General features: G+C 37.5%; 1 long non-coding RNA gene across 3 annotated transcripts in view; it reads left to right on the top strand.

Moving 5' to 3' along the window:
• Positions 1–22,019, top strand: part of LOC133215607 (uncharacterized) — a 356,656-nt gene that overhangs the window by 139,369 nt on the left and 195,268 nt on the right. For all 3 annotated transcript variants that reach the window (XR_009726429.1, XR_009726428.1, XR_009726427.1), the window contains one exon: positions 794–847. This is a non-coding gene — a long non-coding RNA (uncharacterized LOC133215607). The remainder of the gene's footprint in view (positions 1–793; positions 848–22,019) is intronic.

Consider the following 22,019-nt stretch of genomic DNA (forward strand, 5'->3'; position numbering starts at 1 on the left):
TGTTTTTATTTGAATAACCTTCTGAATTGATAGATACATGTTTTCAGATGGATTTTAATTTAGCATGAATAGCAGTTACAGAAATAGCTTGTTTATTGTTAATGCGGTAGTGGAATGGTTTGCAGACAAAGGCAAAAGGTTTTCTAGGTGATCTGGAAATGTCTGTGTTTTGATGATGCTGATAGGCTTAAGCACATTTACTAATAAGATAATTATTCATAGTGCTTAATATTGGGTCTTAATACATTACCTGGACTTCTCTGTAATGTGGCATGGTTTCTTCAGTTTGCAAAGTGGAGGCAAATTGTGCCAAGTGGTTTAAAGTTGATCCCTCTTTGATAGGAGCTTATGTTCATTTTGTATGGGTAGGAATGTTTGTATAAGACGTGAGGTACTGTGTTGGTGGTTTTTTGTCTTGACCTTTTCTGTATTGTCCTTACAAACACCATTGTCTTATTAGAAGTTAAACCTTGGCTTCTTTGTTCTTGCCTATAGGCACAAGAGCCATTCTTTTCTGTTAGGGAGAAGTCTTCTCAATTGTGAGATACTGAAAATATATGAAATGAAAAACTGTTATAATGATAGAAATTTTAAGATACCAGAATGAGTTCAATGTGTTTTTCTCCTCTGCTTAGAGATAGAAAAATAATTTTGCCCTTAATGTTTAATTGTATTGATCACAGAGAATCAAAATATTTAACTATTAAATTGAAATGAAACTGTTGCTGACAGCTCTTATTTATCAGTTGTAATAGTTTGTGTGTACTAAGCATCGCTCTCCCCTCTCTTCCAGTCCAGGTATAAAGGGCACTGATGTAGCTTCACAATCAAGATCTAGTAAGACAAGGTAAGACTTTAAGGACATAAATTAATGTTAATGATGTTGTTTTGCTGCTTTGGATTCAATTTTTGCCTCATGTTCTGCTGCTTAGTAGGCTCTGTACTCTAGTGAAATTGTGTTCTTGTGGTTTTACTTTTATGAGAACAGAACGTTTTAAATTGCATGGAAATTTTTCCCTTTGTATCAGTGTGGTACTTCCAGTTTTCACAGTTTGTCTCTGTTTGTCCTTCATGGCGTAGGACAATGAAGGATGCTGGGTTGCTGATGTTCCTTCATCACATTAGTCTTACAGATTAAGTGGAAATAAATAGAATTTGGAGAATTTGCTTTTAGGTAATTAGTGATGTTTTGCATGCTTTCGTTATTGCCCATTTTTATGACCAAGTAGCATGTTTTCAAATATTCACAGCAGTTGGAGAAAGGAAATAAGGTGAAGTAAGCGTGCATGTACGGGTGTTGCACAGTGTCAATAATTTTGCTTAGTTGTATTGCTGATGGGTGCTTAGAGCTACAGGCCTCATTTTCTTTGGGGTTGATTTGTTTCTGTTTTTAGGGTTTTGGTTTTAAAATGCCCATATTGTATTGTAGATGATGTGTCAGTGTCAGCTAGTAATAAACATAATGGTGAGAAAGGATGAACGCTGATGTTGAGGTGAATCGTGGAGATGGGTTAGAAGGAAATGGCATACAGGGAGCTGTAAAAGTGCCTCCAGTTTTCTCTCTAGTAGTACTCTGTGTCTTGGTTGATAACATATCAAAGGAACAACAAGAACAGCTGTCTGCTTTGTTATAAAACTGCATATACATGCTGCTCCCCAGGCAGCCCATCCCCTAGTCCAAGGGATCACTAGGCTAACAGCACGTAGCAGACATATGCTTGCCGCCTTAACTCTGTTCCCGTCCTCCCAGGCCAAGCTCAGTGGATCCCTGTGATTGTAGTCTCAGTATGTCAACAGGCAGGACTTCTGGAAGCTACACATTTCAGAACTGTTCTTTTGTTTCTGTGGAAATCACGGAAGAAAAAACCCACACCTTAAAAGGGAACATGAGATGGCTTAAACTGAACTGAAGGAACCAGCTTTAAATGGCTGGAACCGAAAATATACTTTATGAAAAGGGGGGTGGGTAAAACAGCTTTGCTAGTGGAGTTGAGAGAACTGTGAAGCTGTTGGTACCACAGAATATACTTACATCTGAGCAGAACTTGAGGTAGTGACAAAAAGAAATGGAACCAAACTTGATACTTGATATGAGGCCGTACTTGATCCAGAAGGTAAAGTAGTCAGACATTTAGAAATAAAATCTCATGGTGTGAAAAGTAGACATGAAGAGTGATGAGTTTTTAGAGAATTAAAGTCTGTATCAAGGGGTATGTTGCAGTTCCAAGAAGTGAGGCAGTTGAGAAGTGAATGAATGTTTTGCTCAGTTTTAAAAAGCATTGAATTCTGTATCTCTAATATATCAGAGGTGGATTTGGATTTCTTGCATATTGTGGGTAGGAATGGCAATCTGGAAGTAGAAGAATATAATCAGGTAGATGCCTAGGATGCTAATACTAATAATTATGCAATTAAGTATATTTTGCTTCTCTGCTCTCGTGAGACCCTGTTTGGGAGTACTGTGTGCAGTTATGGTGTCCTCAACATGGAACTGTTGGAGGAGGTCCAGGGGAGGCCATGAGGATGACCAGGGGCTGGAGCACCTCCCATCTGAAAACAGGCTGAGAAAGCTGGGGCTGTTGAGCCTAGAGAAGAGAAGGCTGCGTGGAGACCTCATAGCAGCCTTCCAGTATCTGAAGGGGGCCTATAGGGATGCTGGGGAGGGACTCTTCATCAGAGACTGTAGTGATAGAACAACTTAAACAGGGGAAATTCAGGTTAGATATAAGGACGAAGCTCTTTATTATGATGATGGTGACGTGCTGGAACAGGTTGCCCAAACAAATGTTAAATCCTCCATTCCTGGCAGTGTTCAAGGCCAGGTTGGACAGAGCTTTGGGCAACATGGTCTAGTGGAAGGCATCCCTGCCCATGGCAGAGGGGTTGGAACTGCATGATCTTAAGATCCTTTCCGGCCTAAACCCTTCTGCTATTCTAAGACAAGTAATATTACAGAAGGTTCCTGGTGCAGTATTATCTTTACAGGAAAAAAGCAAACTGCCACTGCATTTTTAAAGTCACCAGTAAAAGAAGTCACTAGTTTCCAACTGTAAGAATGGTAATTTAAGAAGAAGAAAAAAAGGAACTAATACATTGTTTTCTATCATCATTTTGTGAAGCATTTTGTTTTGCTGCAAGCAAATCACCTGAAAAATTACCTGCTGAAATAGAATTTTTTTCATTACACGTACTCACAAGAGAATACTTCAAAACACACATGATTTGGCAATCTAAAGAAAAAATATCAAATAATTATCACAAAGGTTATATTCCTTAAATTATGCACTCTGCTTTATAGTTTTGAATGCCGCCCAATGCTCTCCAACTGATTCAAAAATCTTTAGAAGTGGTTAAAAAAGAAACAAATCCCCCAAAGTAACTGAAAATCTTTTCAAAACTCATTTAAGTAATTTAAGTAGCAAAACTGAAGTAGCTTCTTCTTTTCCTTCATTGCATTCGTGAACGTCAGTGAGAAACATGTTTCATTTAAATAAAGATCTAAATGTGGTAAATCAGACTGTATATTTATGCAGAACTTCCAAAGAAATCTGGGCATTGACTGTTTCAACTATAGGCCAATTATATATCTTAAAACTGAATACATGGGATAGTGATTTAAATAAGTAATGCCAATACATCTCTGAAGGAAGGACTGGAACAACTTAGAACTTGGGAGAAAAATGATCTACAGAAAAGAATGGCAGCTAAAGCAGTTCAAGAAACTGTAGAATGACAGAAAATGTTCTTGGAAAGCTTGAAAACTAACAATATTTGAATGCTTTTAATTAAGGCTTTGGGGCAGCTGTTCAACTATGAGATGTAATATAAATGGGATCTTGTATAATCCCATGTTCATTTATGTAAGTTGAAACAAGTAAGAAAATTAGTATGAGAAAAAAAACCCATGAAGTGTGAAAATCTCCTGGTTACATTAAAAAAGTTACAGTTCTCTTTTGGTCTTTCCTAATAGCGGTAGAAAGTCAGGTAATGATACCTGCCAGTATCTCAATAGGTTGGTTGGGATTGTTCCAGTAGGCCTTAAATCTAGAAGAACTTGTTTGATAAAGCTGTTGAAAGTCTGTTGGTTTGGGGGATTTTACATGATTTGAGAGACTGTCACAAAATTCTGAATTTCAAAAGAGAGGAAAGGAACAGCATCCCATGATGAAAGAAAGGTCAAAGTGACTCAGTTATTTCAATTTTCCTATCGGTGACAATATCTCAGATCTTGTCTTCAGAGGTGGTGAACGAGTGCAAAATTTGCAGAAATCAGTGCATTTGTGGTCATTACCAGTTTAGAAATGAGTGTTTGTTGCTTGTTATTTGGTACTGCTTGACATTCACTGGTGAAGATCAAACCCTGGAGCTGACTGGAAATTGTTGCGTCAAAGGAATGTTCTTCCAAAAAGAATTTAAAACTCAATTATGAAGTCTCATTAGTTCTGTGATCTATTAGGGTATGCTTGTTGGTTCGGCTATAGGGATCTTTCAAAGCTGTAGAGCTCTGAATGTGTGTAAGGCATGTCTTTGAAATGACAGAGTATGATGTAACAGGTATGCATATCCTGTCCTTCCCAGTCTTTTGGGGGAAAAGAAATGTGCAAACTTATTTCCTGATGAAACAGAAGCAGAAATGGCCGCTTCTCTTCCTTGGCAGGGCTAGTTTGAATCTTTGCTGCAATTATATTGCTTGGGGCAGAAGGAAGAAAATAAAGATGAAAACATTAAGTGTATTAGATAAGTTTACTATCTTTATACGCTGCCTTGAGGATCCTTCCCTTATATCTCTGATCTGTGAGGCCAAGCATAATGCTACCTCCTACTCAGGATTTCTTTTTTCCTTGCCCCCCCCTTCCTCTGTTCTTTTCTTAAAGGTTTCCCGTATGCCTTTTCAACGCAAAGTGGGTCATCTTCAACTGCAAGCTGTTAAGCTTTTGCAATCCAATTTTCAAGAAAATTAACCAGCTCTTTCTCACCCAGATCATCTAGGAGCCTGTGTAGCCTGAGGATTTAATCTTGGATCTGGTGTCTCAAATATTTCTACATTGGTCTGTAAGATTTTTATCTCTTTTCATTAGATTGTGTGTTCGGGCTTTTGCTCAGCTTTGAAAAAGTAACATTTTTTGTTACCATTTTATATTCTTCTTATTTTACGCTTCTTGAGTTCATGAGAAGCTCATGCTCCCTTTCACACCATTGTTTTTTTTAAAATCTACTCAAAAAAAAACCCCGATTTCTTCAGAGCTTTTCTAATTACACTCATTGCTGCTTATTATCTTTGAAGATATAATAGAAGATGGTTATTGTCTTTTCCAGTATTTTGATGCTAAGAAGTCCCAAAATGTACATCTGTGTAATATTAATGTTTTAGTATTTTAGGTAACTTATTTAGCTATGTGATTTTATAAATTTCTGTAAGTTTCATTACTGTGCAATGGGAAAAAATACATTACTAAGCATGTGGCACGCTGTGCCCTGATGTAAGGAGCCTTCAGTCTTTCTAGATAAACATCTTTTAAGATTACCATAAGATTACTCTTTTAAGAATGAGATAGTTGGTAGCCAAAGCAGAGGGGCAAACTGTAGATGATGCTATTGAAATTGCAGTTGCTGGTGTTCACATAAAGGGGTGATATGTAAAGTTAGTACACAGTCACCTGCATAAGAAGATGATTTTGCTTTCTAATGCTTGCATATTATGACACCCAGGATGATTAAGGATGTCAGTAAGTGAAAAACTCAAGCCAAGTTATGGCTCTGCTAATGGTAGGTGTGTTCCAGTACAAATTTGGTTATAACAAGGCAATCTTAATCATTCTAGTCACAAGGCAGCTATGTGGCAGTAAGTATGCTCTCAAAACAGCAGAGGTATCACAAGAAGGCTTTGGTTAGATCTACTCAGCAAAAGTATAGTATTGCGTTGTAATAAGTGAATACTAAACTTTTAAATTACTCATTCTTCTCTGCAGGGATTGGGATAGTTTGTGGTTTCAGCGATATATCAGTAATATTGTTAATCATCACTAGTTGGGCATTGCACCAGACTTTCTTGTCCCACTCCTGCAGCACAATTTTTGCTCAAAATCTTAATTGAGTCCTTCAGGAATTAATTACATTTTCGTTGGAAAGGAAGGAAATGGTAAGATCCAAAAAGGATTTGACAAACACGAGAAGTAGAAGAACCAGGAAACAAAGTGCAGAGGGGAAAAAAGGGAAATGAACTTCAGTTTGAGAACAATTTCACATGGGTTTGGAAGTATATGGAAGCAATTATCAGGGCACTTAATTGCTTTTAAAAGGCAAAGTTAATACAGTGCATTGCTAAAGAAGGAGGGTATTACATTTGCTGTTTATAAGAAGAAAAGTGTAGCAGGTTAAAATGGGGCTCCTTTATACAATTTTCTTTTTTTTGTTTTCTTCTTTCCTGAATTAGTTCATATGGTATATGTGCATTTTAACATTGTGCTAAAATAGATCAGTTTATCCATTTAATGTGTGTTAAAAGATACCGGTTTATCAGGTTAATGTGATAGTCTCTGCACAGCGAATCTGAATGGCTCTTTCTAAGCATTAACATAAAGAAGTCAGTCTGAAATACTGGACACATTTCTCTTCATGTCCTGCGCCTGCCACCATTTGACCACTGCTTGTACCTGTGCTAACATGTTTTACTGCTCATTAGTTCTAGTTAGTGTAACTTCTTACTCAGCAGCCTGCTGCATGAGAACATGATGATCGGTAGTAAAACCACTCAGCAACCTACTGTCTGGTGACATAAAAGTGTCTAGAGTGAGAATCAATGAACTTCAAACAGAAGTAAATTTCTACAAAGCAATCTGTTGTTACTGCTCTATACAGTTGCAAAATTCTGACAAATACATGGCTACTACATCAAGATCTCAGCCATTTCCATAGTTACTGTCCATATATGCCTGAATGTTTGTGGCAAAGGATTTCAGTTCTGAGGGTGTAATTAAACAGTGTTGTAGTGGTATTCTTGTAGGCTCATCTGGTTTGGTTCAGTTATGGGATGGAAATACTGAGAAGGTGCTAGAAGTCGTCATTCCCACCCTTTTGTTTGTTATAAAATCATAGTGAATAGCTGAGAGGTCAGTCTACAGACAGTGCACTTCAAGGACAAGTTTAAGGCACATCTTGATTTTAGCTTCACTGTTAGCTTCACAGTGTGGAAAGCTGCAGCTGGGGGCTGTCTGCTCTGGAGAGAAAATGTACTCACACTGTCAAAGCCTATGAACAAAATGGGAATGACACTGGGCAGCACAGAAGGTGCCAGACAAAAGAAAATCCAGTGAGCTCAGGAAATTACACAGGTGGTAACTCTTTGTACTACTCTAATGTGAAAATCTGATTAATTTCATAGCAGGTAAGATGAAAAAGTTGATTCTTCATACTGTGAGTCAATAGAAAAGCTCTATAGCCTGTCCCTGCTTGGCTTTTCTTACTGGCGTATAGGTGATCTTGTACTCTCTGGATATTCATCTTCAATCTTTTGGTCTTGGATTTTCCAGCACAGCTGTTTATCAAGACAAAGCAAATCCAAATCCTGCAGTCCCCAGACATCTTTTAAAAGATTAGTGTACTTCTGATACAGAAGATCTTGTCTCCCAGCAGCAGAAGCATATTGCAGCAATATGCTGGTTTAGAGAAACCTGAAGTACTTAAGATGATATTAAATGGAATTTGTCTTTGCTGGTGTATTAATGTTGTTGATGAAAATGAATCATAAACAGGATTTAGTGGGGACAATGTGCAGCTGACTAGATGTCATCTTATACATACTGTTATAATTGTTCAAAAGTAACTGCTTGCTGACTAGAGGGATGGTATCAGAAGCATAAGAGGTTTCCCTTAGCTCCCAGAAGACTTTAATAGGCACATGTTATGATAAAAACAAGCAATGTAGACCTCTAACATCTGGAGCTGTAGCATATTCACTGTTCCAAGATACTTTGTTTTGTGTGTGTTGGAAACCATCACTTGGAAATACTATTTGTAATGTGTTGCCACCAACTCATGGCATAGTAATTCCTCTGTGTTATAGGTACTCAGGGGCCATTGTTCTTTGGATGTATATCCCATAATGGTTGCAGTACTTCTATTTCTCTCTGTCTGACTCGGATGCAGTGGTTAATAGAGGTTCCTGGCAGGGCTTTTTCACCTCCACGACGATATCATAGTCATATCTGTCTCTATCTTTAGTTCTTTCTCCAGTAACACAGTATAAAGATGATCCTGCTGTGATGGGAGCTGCTAGTAATACAGGTTTACAGTCTGGTTTTTGAGTGATTTTGCGTGCATGTGGAACAGTGACACTGGTAAAACTACTGCTCAAAACCACACAGGAGTCCTGTGAGGAGAAAACAAGTTGACTTAAATTATGTAGCAGATACTTCTAGGCTAGATATGAAGGAAATAGGGGAAAAATTAAGGCAAATTTCAGCTTTAGGACCCCTTAATGCTTAACCTATAAGAATTGATGAAAATGTGAAGAGAAAAAAACACCGCACTCTCTCTAGAGTAAATGCCAGGACCATACCCAGTGCAGTCTACTAAGCATAAATAAGAGCTTTTCTAGGAAGAAAGATCACTGACATTTTAACATTGAAAAATGCAACATTTTACTGTAGGATAAACAAGGAAAACCAAAGCAATGTTTTGATTCCATTGATACGAGATTGTGTTACAGAAAAACAGGTATGTATTTTGGCTGACATGTCAGGAAGCTTTAACAGGTAAGAACAATAAAGTAATCCAGTTGTTAGAGCCCTTGAGGGCAGTTAAGAAAAGCATATAACAAAATATATTGGTGATTTAGAAGAAAAAAAAGAGTCTGCATGAGAGCCAGAACTTTGATCATGGAGGATTTTAATTTTTGAGGTTTTGATTGGTATATTATTCCAAATATATATTTTTAATGATAATACTACATTACTTTAGACAATTTGTGAACAATCCGTATAGTCAAAGGCTATTTAGGAGCTAATCCTGTGAAGAAGACAGGTCTAATCAAAAAGGAGCACATTGAAAGTGATCATAGTATTACCTGAACATGTGCCTTAAGAATAAGTAAAGAAACAAAAGTTTGATTGTGAAGCCGCTGATGTTGGGAGAGTATTAAAATGCCCAAAGGAATTTAAGTATCAATGTAACACACAGCGAATCATTTAATAGAGAAATTTGAAATGTTTAAGAAATTGTTAGCAGTGATGATATTGTAACTCAGTTAAACTGAATTAATAAAGCAAATGAAAATGATTAACTGGTGAGCATAAAGAACAGTGCAGAAATAGGTGATTTCGTCAAACTATTTGCAAGAATAAGCATGGTAAAACGGATAATTCAAAGAAGACTTCATGAAACTTCAGATTGTGAGAGAAGTGAAGAACTCTGAAGAGTGTTGAAGTATGAACAAAAGCATTCAACTTTCATTCAGTACTTTGCTAGATTGCTTTTAATGGTAAATACTAAAAATAAGTGATCCGGTGGAGGCAATCTACTGAAGCATTGAAAGCTGTTGGCCAAGTTAAATGGTCTTGTGTATGCCTTCTCCTGATGGAAAATAATGAAGTGAAAAGAATGGATAACGGTGTAATGAAGTGAAGTGTTGAGGAGAGAGATCTGAGTCTGCACCGTTGCAGTATAAACTTCAGGCCAGCGCTCTGCCCTTAGTGGGGCTGCAACGTATTCTGGGGGCTGCATAGTTTTCAGTTCAGGCTTCCTATGGAGGCATTTAATATATGTTATTAAAAGATTTCTAACTAGAATGCACAGTTTTCTCAATTTAATACCCATTAAAGTTATAGGCATGCCACTATTACATACCTACTGAAATGGGTTAGAAGTGGAGAAAAAGTAACTTAACATTCCATCTCTTCTGTCCCATCATCATCGCAGCAGCCTCTTCTCCACAGGCTTTGGATAGTACATTCATCCAGATGCTTCGGTCAGATGATTGCATTTCCTTAGCCATGTTCACTCTAATGACAAAAATAAATGTGGTAAGGAGATAAAGATTATTTGGGCTTCTTACTGTGAGGTTATACATTAATTTCCTCAAAGCTAATCCAATGTCTTAATTATTGTGTCTCAGAATATTGCAGTTGTTTACAGAAAGGTGTGTCTTGGTGGTTTGCTGCTAATGACAGAGATGAACTGTCACCATAGCAACAGAATAAATTCGTTAAAAGAAGCAGTAAATCACCACACTTTAAAATGGGACATGGGAAACCAGTAACTAACCCGTGATGCAACGTCATCTTCTGTCTGCTGAAATTTAGGTGGTTGCAGTTTTCCTCACTGGATGGAACTGCCCTTGAAGTTGCTGAGGTACATGTGGTGTATTTGAGTCTCAGTTCAGATTCTAAGATGTAAATAGAGGCAGTGAAACATTGTCTTGTGAAATTGTGGCCATGTAAGTGTCTTTTCACAACTACTTTTCTACCTGTCCAAATGGCAAAATTATGTGTTGCAATGGCAAATACAAGACTTGAAACAGCTCAGCATGCTAACCTAGGGGATTAGGATGCTCTCATCATATCCTGAGTCTGCTCTTTCCCATATCCCATGACAAGCACTAACCACATGGTGTGTACCTTTATCATAGATTGTCTCATACTATTTTGTGGTTTACTTGTGGGAAGTAGTCAAGTTCCAGCAAGGAAGGTTGAGAGACCATCTTCAAAACAGCTGGTAGCTTTATGCTACTGAAGGGAGGCATAGAAAATTGAGAATCACTGTGTTGGTCTGGAGAAAATAAAGACAAAACTTGAAATGCAGTATTTTAGACTGGTGTGGAGTAAGTAAAAATGTGTATGCATCTTTCTGGTCATGACTAGAAATTCTATCATGAGCCTGGTAAAACCAGTTTTCAGTTTGTCTTCATTAGGTTGATACTTGCCAGGTAAACCTAAGTAGAACCAACAAAAATTGCTATTTACAGATAAGGAAATTGGTTGAGTTTTGCTTAAAGAAGGCTGTATAAAGTCTATTCCTATGTCATAATTGTTGTCATCTCTGTTCATCACTTTTAACAGCAGATACCAAAAGAGACAACTTAGAGATGTTGAGCTCTAACTACTTAGGGCTTTTCAAATGTTGTCACTGGTCATTTTGGTTTGTGCCTGCTTTTTAGCTGGAAACCTTTCAGGTTTGTGAAGTGGTCTGTCACCATAGAAGCATATGCTGCACATTTCTTGAAGTGAGTGTTCATTCTCTGTTGGTCTATTGCTTTCATTAATCTAAAATTGCATTATTTAGGCTGGAAATCACTCATTTTTAATAGCAGCATTTTCAGTTTTTCAGTATTACAAAAACTGCTTTCCGAGGTATCTTAGAGGGTTTTTGAACTCCAGCTTTGGACTTATGTATTTGAAAATGCCAGCTGTTACATACAAAAGAAATTCTTGCTTCAGGGTTCTGAGAGATTAATTGGGAAATGTGTCCTGTGTATATCCTAAAGTATCAACTGACATAAGGCAAATAATTAGAAACAAACTGTGTTAGTTAAAACCACACATTTGTGTGTATGTCTGTCTGAAGATTATTTTAATCATTGAGGCTGCCAATATTAGCCGTGGCAGCAATTAGGAACCCAAAGCAAGTTCATGATCAAGTTGCTTTCCATACAGCATATGGTCCAATTATGTAATTATTTAAAGAAAATATATCATGGAGACACATTTCAAAGGAAAAAATGCAGGTAGCCTTTCTTGTGACATTTTGTATCCTTTTAATTGCAACTTTTTATTAAGAAAGCTTGTGCTGCCTGACCCCTGGTTAATGGTCCGCATCAATTTGTGCTCCTTTTAACTGTTGCTTCAGAGAAGGAGTTTCGGTTTAATCTGTCTAATTTTGCTGAAAACTCCTTTCTTTATTCTCCTTTGGTTTCCTGTGTTAGTAAAATGAAGAGCGCTGCCATGCCATGTGGAGAGCATGGCAAAGATTATAGCCTTTTCAAGAATGTAGGGTGGAATAAGCAAAATCAAGTACTGAACTTGACCTTATCAGTTGTGTTTTCACTCACCAGTTCTACCTGCCACAAATTACTGTTACAATTGTTCTTATCTATTGATTTGACCTTTGTGGGTTTGTTTTTCTTTTCTTTTCCTAAATATCAATAAATCTATGTCTTAAATGCAGTGAAAATTCAAAACTTTAGTTTGTCTTGTAACTTAGGAAGACAGCCTGGGATGCCTATGGTTAGTAACCTTTTATATATCTTGATAGAAGTAACTGTACTGCATATGTCTGGGTTTAGAAATAGGATATTAATTTAGCTGATGTCATTGTATGCAGAACTGAAAAGCTAATACTGAATATACTACTTAATACATATTTAATGGCCTGTGCAATTTTTTTTCTCATGTTTCTACTTTGCAATTAAATTCCCATCTGAGCATTAAAGAAATAAACGAATTTTGTTTTATAAAAGGGACATAGGCAGCACTAGCAGCACTGACAGCACAGTGAATGTTCCTAGGCTGGAATTAGGTGCTCTCTCTTTTCCACTTGTAAATCTGATTCAATGCAGACATCTTAATAACAATGACAACACGTTGCTGACATTTCAGCATAGTTCAGTTACTGTGATAGAGCCACAGATTTCACAGAGGAAAGTTTCATATCCCGGTAAGCCTGTGGATAGTAATATTCTCATACCTCTTTTAAATTCATAACCAAAAAGAAATAAGAATTACATAATGAAAAGTTTCTAAAATATGAAAGTTAGAGCAGAACTTGCTATCTGTTTCTGTCATTTTCTTTGTTTACCCTTCACTGAAACGGTTAAATTGTGTTAGTGGCAACCCATTCCTACAATTACAGCTGCAGAGTATTAGTTGGTATGTCATAAACAAGTGTTAGATTTCATATTTGAGGAGCAAAAGGCAGTGAGGTATTTGAATGTTATCATAAAGGACTTGTACTGAAAATACACTAACAGGAATAGAAAGCAGGCCAAGGGTTGTATTACATGTAATAATTAAGTTTCTTGAAACATAAAGGTGAATGAACCCTTAGTTTTTGCTAACTTCTGCATTGGCTTTGGCTTTAAATACATGAAGGACCGTTACACTGAAGGGTTGCTTTTATATCATACTGACATGGGGGAAGAGAGAAGAAAGGATTATTGGTTTTGAAAGAAAATAAAGGGGGGAAAGGGGAGGAGAAAATAAGCACAGTATCAGATTGTGTTGAAAAGTCTGTTGCACCAAAAGAGGCAGAATTACTTACCTCTTGTTCCCTACCCCAACCACTCTCCTAATTGGCTATCATCCCGACTAAATCTTTTTCCTGCCATTGAGAATGGAATTACTGAGATGGGCTGACTCCTGTCCTCACTCTTTGGATCCCACCCCGAATTTGTTTTTTGTGGTTACAGGAAACCAACTAGTGTCAGCTCAAAGTTTAAGCAGGTAGGCATATGTCACTGTCACACTGCAGGGTGCAAGGAAATAGGCTGTCAGATTTTCTGGTGCATCAGAACAAGGAGCCAGACTAGCCTAAAGCCTTCCTGCCAACACAGATAACTGCTGCCTCTATTACTGTTGCTGGAGACGGAATTGGGAAGAGTGGAGAGCGAGGATCTTGTGGCAGATGTCCCAGTCCTACAGCAGCTGTCACCTCTGACAAGACTAAAATACAGAAAGCTCATCTTTCTGAGATAGTTTTCCAGCTGGATTTCCTGACCCTTCTTTTTCCTCACTTGTCCTATATTCTCCCTCAAAACATCTGGGAAGGCACAAGACCTTCTTGGAAAGAGGGTCTTGCCAAGACAGCCAAGAGCTGCCCATGTTGTGGATTATTGTAGGCCAGGTTGGATGGGGCTTGGAACAACCAGGTCTAGCGGAAGGTGTCCCTGCCCATGGCAGGGAGTTGGAACTGGATGAGCTTTAAGGTCCCTTCCAACCCAAACTAGGCTGTGATTCTGTGATTAAACTGGGCCCTGAGTTTCCTGGGCTCTAGGCAAAACCTCTTTAGCCATGGTTCCTCTGTTAGATAATGGAGTCTAGTTAGAGTTGGCCATCTGTGTTGCAGATCTTCATAGCTTTAGTGGCCAGCAGCAGGTGTTCTGTCTTTGCTACCAACTATTCCTACTGGATCTGTTCACTTGTAGCTGTTCCTGCCAGCCCTTCCTGACTGGGTTCTGCATCAGTGGCTCTTGCTCTCTGTACTCTTAAGGGATCCTGCATGGCTGTGCCAGCCGCTCCGTGCTTTCCAGCAAGCATGGCCAGCCTCACTGACTGCTGGAGTACTCGGGGAGAGCTTTGGATGCACTGGAATAATGTCTAGTGACTGATTCACAGCTACTGTTTTGCTGCTTGTGAATTGCACGTCTTTGTGAGCAGTTGGTTTCAAAACAAATCTTAAAACTTGCCACAAATTATTCATAATAAATACTTCTCCAGCTCTCATTACATCTGTGGTTTGCATTACAAAAACACCTAGAGGCCTAAGTTGACATTAAGACAACCAGTATGCTAGAAGCTGTATGTATAGACATTAAAATCAAATATCTATTATGAAGAACTTCTCTACAAATAACACTTGAGGCCAAAAAGCTTTATCCCAGTTGATGATTTGTTGTTGCATTCACATTCCATAGGATTCGGTGTGTTTTGACTTGGGCTTTCTAGGCAGATTTGAGTAGATTTATCATGTAAGGTAATATTTTTTTCTGGTAGTATCCCATGCGCAGCAAGGAATTAAACCATCAGCATTCAGCAGTATCACATCAGGACAGTTCTTCTTGGTTTTAATACCCCATTAAATGAAGGGAAGTGCTTTTCCAGTAATGCTTGAGAAGTCTGAGAATGCAGAAGTCTGCAGTGAGGTGTCAGGGTTTGCATTCCTTCACAAATAACGCGATTGACTGTGAGAGTTGTGTGCAGTCAAGAATATGTATTGTCTACTCTCTGTGGCAGTTTTGGCACCTAGTGTTTGGACGGCCCTGTGTACATTTTGTGATATTTTTCCTTTTATTGCACTGCTTGGATGGGTTATGCATCAGCCATCAACAGTCTGTTTATGAAAGAGGGAACACTGGGAATTGTCAGTAATATCTTCTGCATATCAGTGCATAGTAATGAGCATTTGCTGTTCAGTAAAACTGCTGTGGTTTGCAAAAGATGCTGTTTTCTGCTTTTTTTTTTCTTAAAAAAAAAAAAAGATTTTACGGGAGAGTGCCAATTTTCTATTATTTTTTAAAGAATAATGATTCCTGGATAGATGTAAGGGAAGTGTTTATGAGCTTCTGCGTGGCGGAATGCTTATCAAAGTAGAAGAGGTGTGATTTCTTATTCACATGCACATCTTAACAGCGCATAAAATATGACCGTCTTCAGGAAGTGTAAGAAGCTAACAGGTCTTCACATTTCAGGACATAAAACTCCATTCAGCAACTCTTTTTATTCACAAATGGCTCTATGGTATGGGGCTTTTTCCCCCTCCCTGCTTAGGTACATGCTCCTGTATTTTCTTAAAATACATTCCCAGCTTCATGGTTTTTACATGATAGAATTTAAGAGGAATGCTTAAAAGGCAATAGCAGGAACTATATACAGATGTTTAAATTATAAGAAATAGTTGCAAAATGCTTTACAGCTCCCTGATATTGTTGAAGTAGGCTCTTCTCAGAGCTATGGCATATGTTATTTTAAAATGTCTCTACAGCCCATTTAGTTGTTTGTGGCTGGTACTATGATGATATGTTGCTGTGCTTCCAAAGAAGATGGAGGAGCATCTTGATCCCAGTGATCTTTGCAATCCTGTAGAATCTCTATTGAACTTTGGGAAAAGTTAATTGAGTTTGTGTCTCAGGCAACATAGCATGAAGCAATGTCAAGGCTATACAGTTTGTTTATAGTTGCCAGGAAAATTCATACGTTGCCAACTCTCTATAGCATATGTCATTTCAGTGTGTGAAGCATGTAGGTGAGATCAGAGCCCCAGAAAAAGTGTCTTCGCCTCCTGTGCTGCGCGCTGGTGAAAGTCTCTGAGTAGCACAATATTGCTTTTCTTTTCAGCTGGCACTTACATGGCAATTTCCTTGCAGAATTTTTGAGGAACCAGTTTGCTTTTTATATGGAACGTTATCTATGTAAGCACTAATGATGTGGAGGCTAGGTAAGCCACACGCTAAATTAGAACTGAAGCAGACAGCATTCTGCAGCTACAAATAGTTATCACATGGTTTCAGAGGGAATGCTTTCACTGAGTAATACAAGAACATGATGATAATTTCTGCCTTTAAGGGAATACTGGCAAGACACTGGCAGGTTTTCCTTTTTTCATGCCTTTGCTAGTCTACTAATAGCAGTTCAGGTTTTCAATGGTCACAGCCTTTTTAGAAGTGATTCTTTTACATCAATTAGGTTTATTTCTTTGTATAAGATGAGCAGGAAAACTAATTTGGTCAATTTATTGCCAGTGCGCTGACAAATTCGTTTCTAACTAAGCTTCAATGGCCCATGTGTGTCCTCCTCCTTTGTCATTATGAGGGATGTTTCCTTTTATGTTTTGTTGTTATTGTCATAATAAGGCTAAGATTAAAATCACTACTGTTAAGAGTGTGTGAATTGAGTCCCCAATGTGGTAAGAAGAAGAATATCAGAAAAATAATTTCAAATGATCATTCCATCACTTTTTGTATGTTTATGTTTTTACAGAACTGAAATTAAGCCATTAACCTGTTTATCAAGATTGCTTTAAATCTGTAACTTCAGAACATCTGTAGCAAAACAATTTTGTCAATCTCTTCGAGGAAAAAGTGAATGTATCTCCAAAGATTTCATTGCACTTGGAGATTGTTTTACTTGAAGGTGTTTTTTTTTTTATAGCCATGACACTTAACTTATGGTGTGGTTTTGCATTAGAAAATCTGAAGTGACATCTCATGGCAAGTGGAGAGCAATGGCTTGAGATCCATTCTGTGCTCAGTCAGAGATCTTTGAAAGATCCTTTTTCTTTAATAGGAGAAATGTTCCATGTCTAAATAACTTTAATTTTATGCACCAACCATTGTAGGTTAAAACAAAATTAAGCATAGGTAATGAAATTAATTTAGGTCAAGCATGTGAAAGCGTGCTAGAATTTGAAGAAGCTTAATACCAGATTTTGATCAGGATGTCCAAAGATGCTTCAAGTCAGTTCAGACAACAGCCTTGATTTTACATCCTTACTCTAAACACTGTTGTTCTTCAGACATTCAAGATCAGTCTGCTTCCTGGTAACATGAAGAGTAATTCTGCAGTCTGGCCTGAATACTTCACATTGTACCTACAAAAGGAAGGCTGAATATTATTGACTGAATTTACTTCATCTGTTGTAGGACTGTGTTCTTCAGATGTAAGCTGTACACCACTTTCATCTCCATCTATTCTTAACTTGCTAGTGAAGCCCTCATCATAGATATCTGTTTTATACAGGAGCCTTTATGCCAAAAAGAACTGTCAGAATGTTCTATCTTATTGCTGGCTGTCATTAATGCTATCCATTACTACTGTAACTCATGCAGTGCTTGAGAAATTTAATCACCTAAATTTTTAGTGACTCAACCTTTCCTTGAGTAGCACTCTGTCATGAGCAAGTTTGTAATTCATTTTTAATTATTATACTCTGTTCCATTCCCAGTATAAGTACCATCAACATTTTGTCATTTTTTTCTTGTTAAAAGATGACAGACCTAAGTAATTAATCCACTGCCAATTCAGATTGAAGTGAGATAGAGATGTAGGATTTACATAAGAATTTATGGGACTGCATCTTATTATTTCATAGGGGAATCATGACTAAGGACTGTGAAAAGCGTAATTTTTTTTTTTTCCCTGAAGAGTCAGAATTAATCTTATCTCCAGTAATTTGCATTCAGCAGTGAAATCTGTTGTGCTCTCCTCACTGGAAGTCATGAGCTCTACAGTTCAGTTCCTGCGCCTGACATTCAGCTGGTTTTGGGCAGACCTTGCTTAGCTGCGTTGTTGAATGTCCTTTTACATTAAAAAGAACACTGATTTAGAATACAGTTGAATCTGATAAGGGTGCCAGGTAGCTTTTTTTTTTTTACAGAGGCTGACTTCTTTGGGAGTATTATGGAGGAAAAAAAACCCACCAAAACCAACCAAAATCAAACTGCATTTCATAACTGTATCTAGTAGTTACTTTTTGGAATCTGTTCTTTTACAGTGCTTCTTACTTTTTGTTTATGATAGTGTATCTATGATGTTGACTGTTTCATAATGATTTTGGTAGGAATCCATAGGGACTCAGTTATGGTGCTATTATGATATGTGATTAGAATTGGGAAAATACATAAAGGTGCAAGTCCATGGAGAATTCATTAGGATGCTAATTTGATATCACTGTGATTATAGCAGTGAGATTTCAGTCTAAGCCTTTAGAGAACTTTTGATGATGTGGGAATGAAAAGGTGTCAGTGAGCATTGCACTGTTAGAAAATAAATCAAACACTAAGAAAATGTCCTAAAGAGAAAACAGTAGCTCAGGTTCTTTCTGGAGACCTAAGAACTTCTCAGTATCCCTTCAGTTTCAGCTTCTCATGGTTTTGTTTTTGACAATCAGTGCCTAAGATTGTTAGCTGTACTTCACCTGCCAGTATTGGAGCTATCACACAGAAACCATGCTTTGTTTTAGTGTTGGATGTTTTCAACCTCCCCTTTCTTGTTGATGTTTCAGAAGTGTAAATTATCCTGCTCAATTCAGGGGAATTAGCTGACAAATAGTTATGATGCCAGTTCCAAAAGTGCTAAATTCTATAGGCAGAGGAAATCATAGGAGATGAAGATGGGATTTGCTCACTAAAGCCTGCTTGTGGAAGCTTTCACACCAAGGAAAGCCCACTGTCTGGTCTTCCCAAACCATTAGAGATGAGCGAGAACTGGAATGAAGCAATGACAACCCTGAATTTCAGGTACTTTTTAAATGGTCAGAATGGAGGCCAGCTTACAAAATACCTGCAATTAGAGGGAACTCTTCTCTTGTCATTTCAGCATGAGTGTCTTTTGGAAGGATTAAAACACGGACAGATGAGTACTTTTGTCGGTCTTTTGTAGCGCCTTTTGCTAAACTTAGAGGTATAAAACTGAAGAGTTTGAGAGATTATTGGATTTTTAACATGATTTTTTTAAGTTACTATTTGACTGTAGCTTAATAAAACTGGAGTTCAACTTGAAATGTGAAAAGATTTTCTGTTGTCTTTTCTATACTTGTGTTCTCTAAATTATGACTGTAGGTGGACACAGATCTTCAGAGACTGCTCGTATGAATATTCTGGTGTAGTAGGAGCTGTGTAATCTGATCTTCAGTTCACTAAACTGTTTTGATGAGTTGGCAATTTTCCTTTCTTACAGGTGTGAAATCATGATGTTATCCATCATATTTCTTTATAGATTAATTGACTGCTATTGCTGTTGATCAGTGGAATAGGATTATGGCAAAATGTTCTGTAAAATGGAATTATGTCATACAACAGAAGCCAGGATATTGCTGGCCTATCAATTCTGGTTTTGCTGGTTGTCTGACTTTATATACACCATCTACTCTTACTGTTCATTTCTCTCTTCTCTGCAAGAATAGACTTGATGTTTGGCCAAGTTGAAGCAAAGCTTTCTTGGGCATGGGTGACAGAAACTGCAGTGGGTAATTGCAGCACTTCAGAACTTCCTCACTAATTTGCATTTAACTCAGTACTGATGAGATGGGGGTTTTGTAGTCTTTGATCAGATTCCAGTGGTTCACGGTGTGCATGGGATATCTCCTGCTGTTGTTTTTTATAGGTGTATGCTTTTACTGATACGGTGTTATGGAGCTCTGTGCAGCTCCAGTATATTTGCCATGCATACATACCCTGACATACAAGACCAGATTTAATCCTTAATAAAGCAGACAGAAGCAAGGAAATGGCAGATCACAGACATATTTGTTTCCTAAGTTTAACAACTACTAGGACTGTGCAAGAGTCCTCCTTGGAGAAGGCACATTTTCTTTGCAAGATAACTTCTGTTAGATGAAGTCACTGGCTGATATATTGACAGGTGTATTTATATGTAATAAATCAAAGTTATATTATCTCTAATAGACTAATCAGAGACAGAACTACAGCCCAATTCATTCCTAAATGTACCTCTGCTGGTACAAAGATTCAGTGCTTGGAACATGCAGAGTTCTTAATGCATCTCTAAAGCATCGTTCTGGTCCTGCCTGGTTTGCAGAAGTGACAACAAATCAAGGAAAACTGAGTTTAAAAGTGGTTGCTAAAGCTGAGGTCAATTTAATCTCTGTGCGTCCCAGATGTCTGCAGATATACTTGTCACGTATATGCATGCATATATAAAAATATATATGTTAACCTACAGAAACGAGTCTTACTTCCCCAGTGGAAAATAGGGCTATTCTTTTACAGTCACCCTGTGAGTCTCTGCAGTAGGATCCTGACATGTCTTTCCAAATAAGTAAACGGGAACTACTGTCCATGTGGAATTTAACAGCAGAGATCAACTCTGTCTGTAAAGTCAATGAAGAATATTTGCTAAATGTATTAAGCAGTAATGTTTCAGACAGCCTGAAAATAAATATTCACACAAATACTGATAAGTACAGTTAATCGCATTGACAGAAAATCTAGCATAGTATTTACAAGAAGATCCATAGTCCAAATCAGATGTCACATCTTCATAACTGGGGACAGTGGGTGTTATCAGATAAAACTGAAACAATAAATAATTACTTGTATGAAAATTTGTCTATGTGAAAATATACTTGTGGTTGGATCATGTGATTGAAATGGCATTGAGATTCAGGGACAGATTTCCAGGCAATGGTGGAGCAATCCTGTCCTGTGCCAGCGTCCATACAATCTAAGCTTCAGCTAAGCCTTTTGTGTGTTATATTAAGGGGCTATTGGTTTCTGCTTATTTTGATCAACATTGCACTTTATTTTCCATTAGAAAGAATAAAAATAGAATGCAAGACTACTCACACAGTTGAAGGATATCAATTCCTGTCATATCAAAAGTATATTGATCTTTGTAACCTTTTCCAGTGCCAGCGACATGAGAGAGACAAAGTTTAGAGTCTTTGCAGCATATCAGAGGTTCCTGTCATTATGAAGTCATCTTTCATTCCTGCTCCTTTTTCAGCTTTTGGTTCAAAATCCTGTAGCCATAGATTCAGATTTCTATACATAGCTTTATTTTAAAAAGAAGTTATTATTCTGATGCAGGAATGGAATATTTGTTTTCAACACCTTTCTCCCTGACTCCCAACTATCTTGCTTAATAACAGATGCATCGAGTTTAAACCTTGTGAAAAATGAGCCTGTGATTTCTGTTGTATACAAAGTTGAGATCAGTTTAATCACTTTTATGCTGTCTCACAGTTCTTCATTTCATATGCTTATGTATGAATCTACTAAAAATATATAATGTACGACTTTGTACTACAAACTGTTCATTTATAATAATTTTGTCATCTACTGTAATTATGGCACTGTGTAATCTGTGCAAGTTGACAATATTTTGGCAGAAGCATCTACTGTAATATTTACAAGGTATCTCTGTCTCTGTTTAGTTTTCATTGTGTTCACAGTTATTCTCCTGAATTATTTGGATACTGGTATATAAAAATGGCTGTTTACTTTGCTTCTTGACTAGTTAATCAAACATATTTTAATATCTTAAAGCTTTTCAAGAGAGAAATTATACTCAAAAAAAATCCATTATACGCAAACAGAAAAAGTAATGAAGTTCAGCTGGTACTGAAGTAATTTCACAGCACTTAAAGCAGAGCTCCATCCTTTAATCATTTCTGATCATTTGCTTATAAATTCCAGCCCGTCTCAACCTAACTCTGAAAGTTTTTACTTAATTTTTATTTTCATTATCTCACTGGATAACTGGTGTAATACCCAGACCTCTGCAGAAGTCATAGGTTGGATGGCTGAGGCTAAACATGGCAAAAGAGCATTGTAACTGCAATTGCAGTCAGAT

The sequence above is a fragment of the Neopsephotus bourkii genome, unplaced genomic scaffold, assembly GCF_033783945.1.
Source record: "Neopsephotus bourkii isolate Nb327-2 ecotype Australia unplaced genomic scaffold, CSIRO-AGI_Nbou_v1 NB_991, whole genome shotgun sequence".
NCBI classification, from domain to species: Eukaryota; Metazoa; Chordata; class Aves; order Psittaciformes; family Psittacidae; genus Neopsephotus; species Neopsephotus bourkii.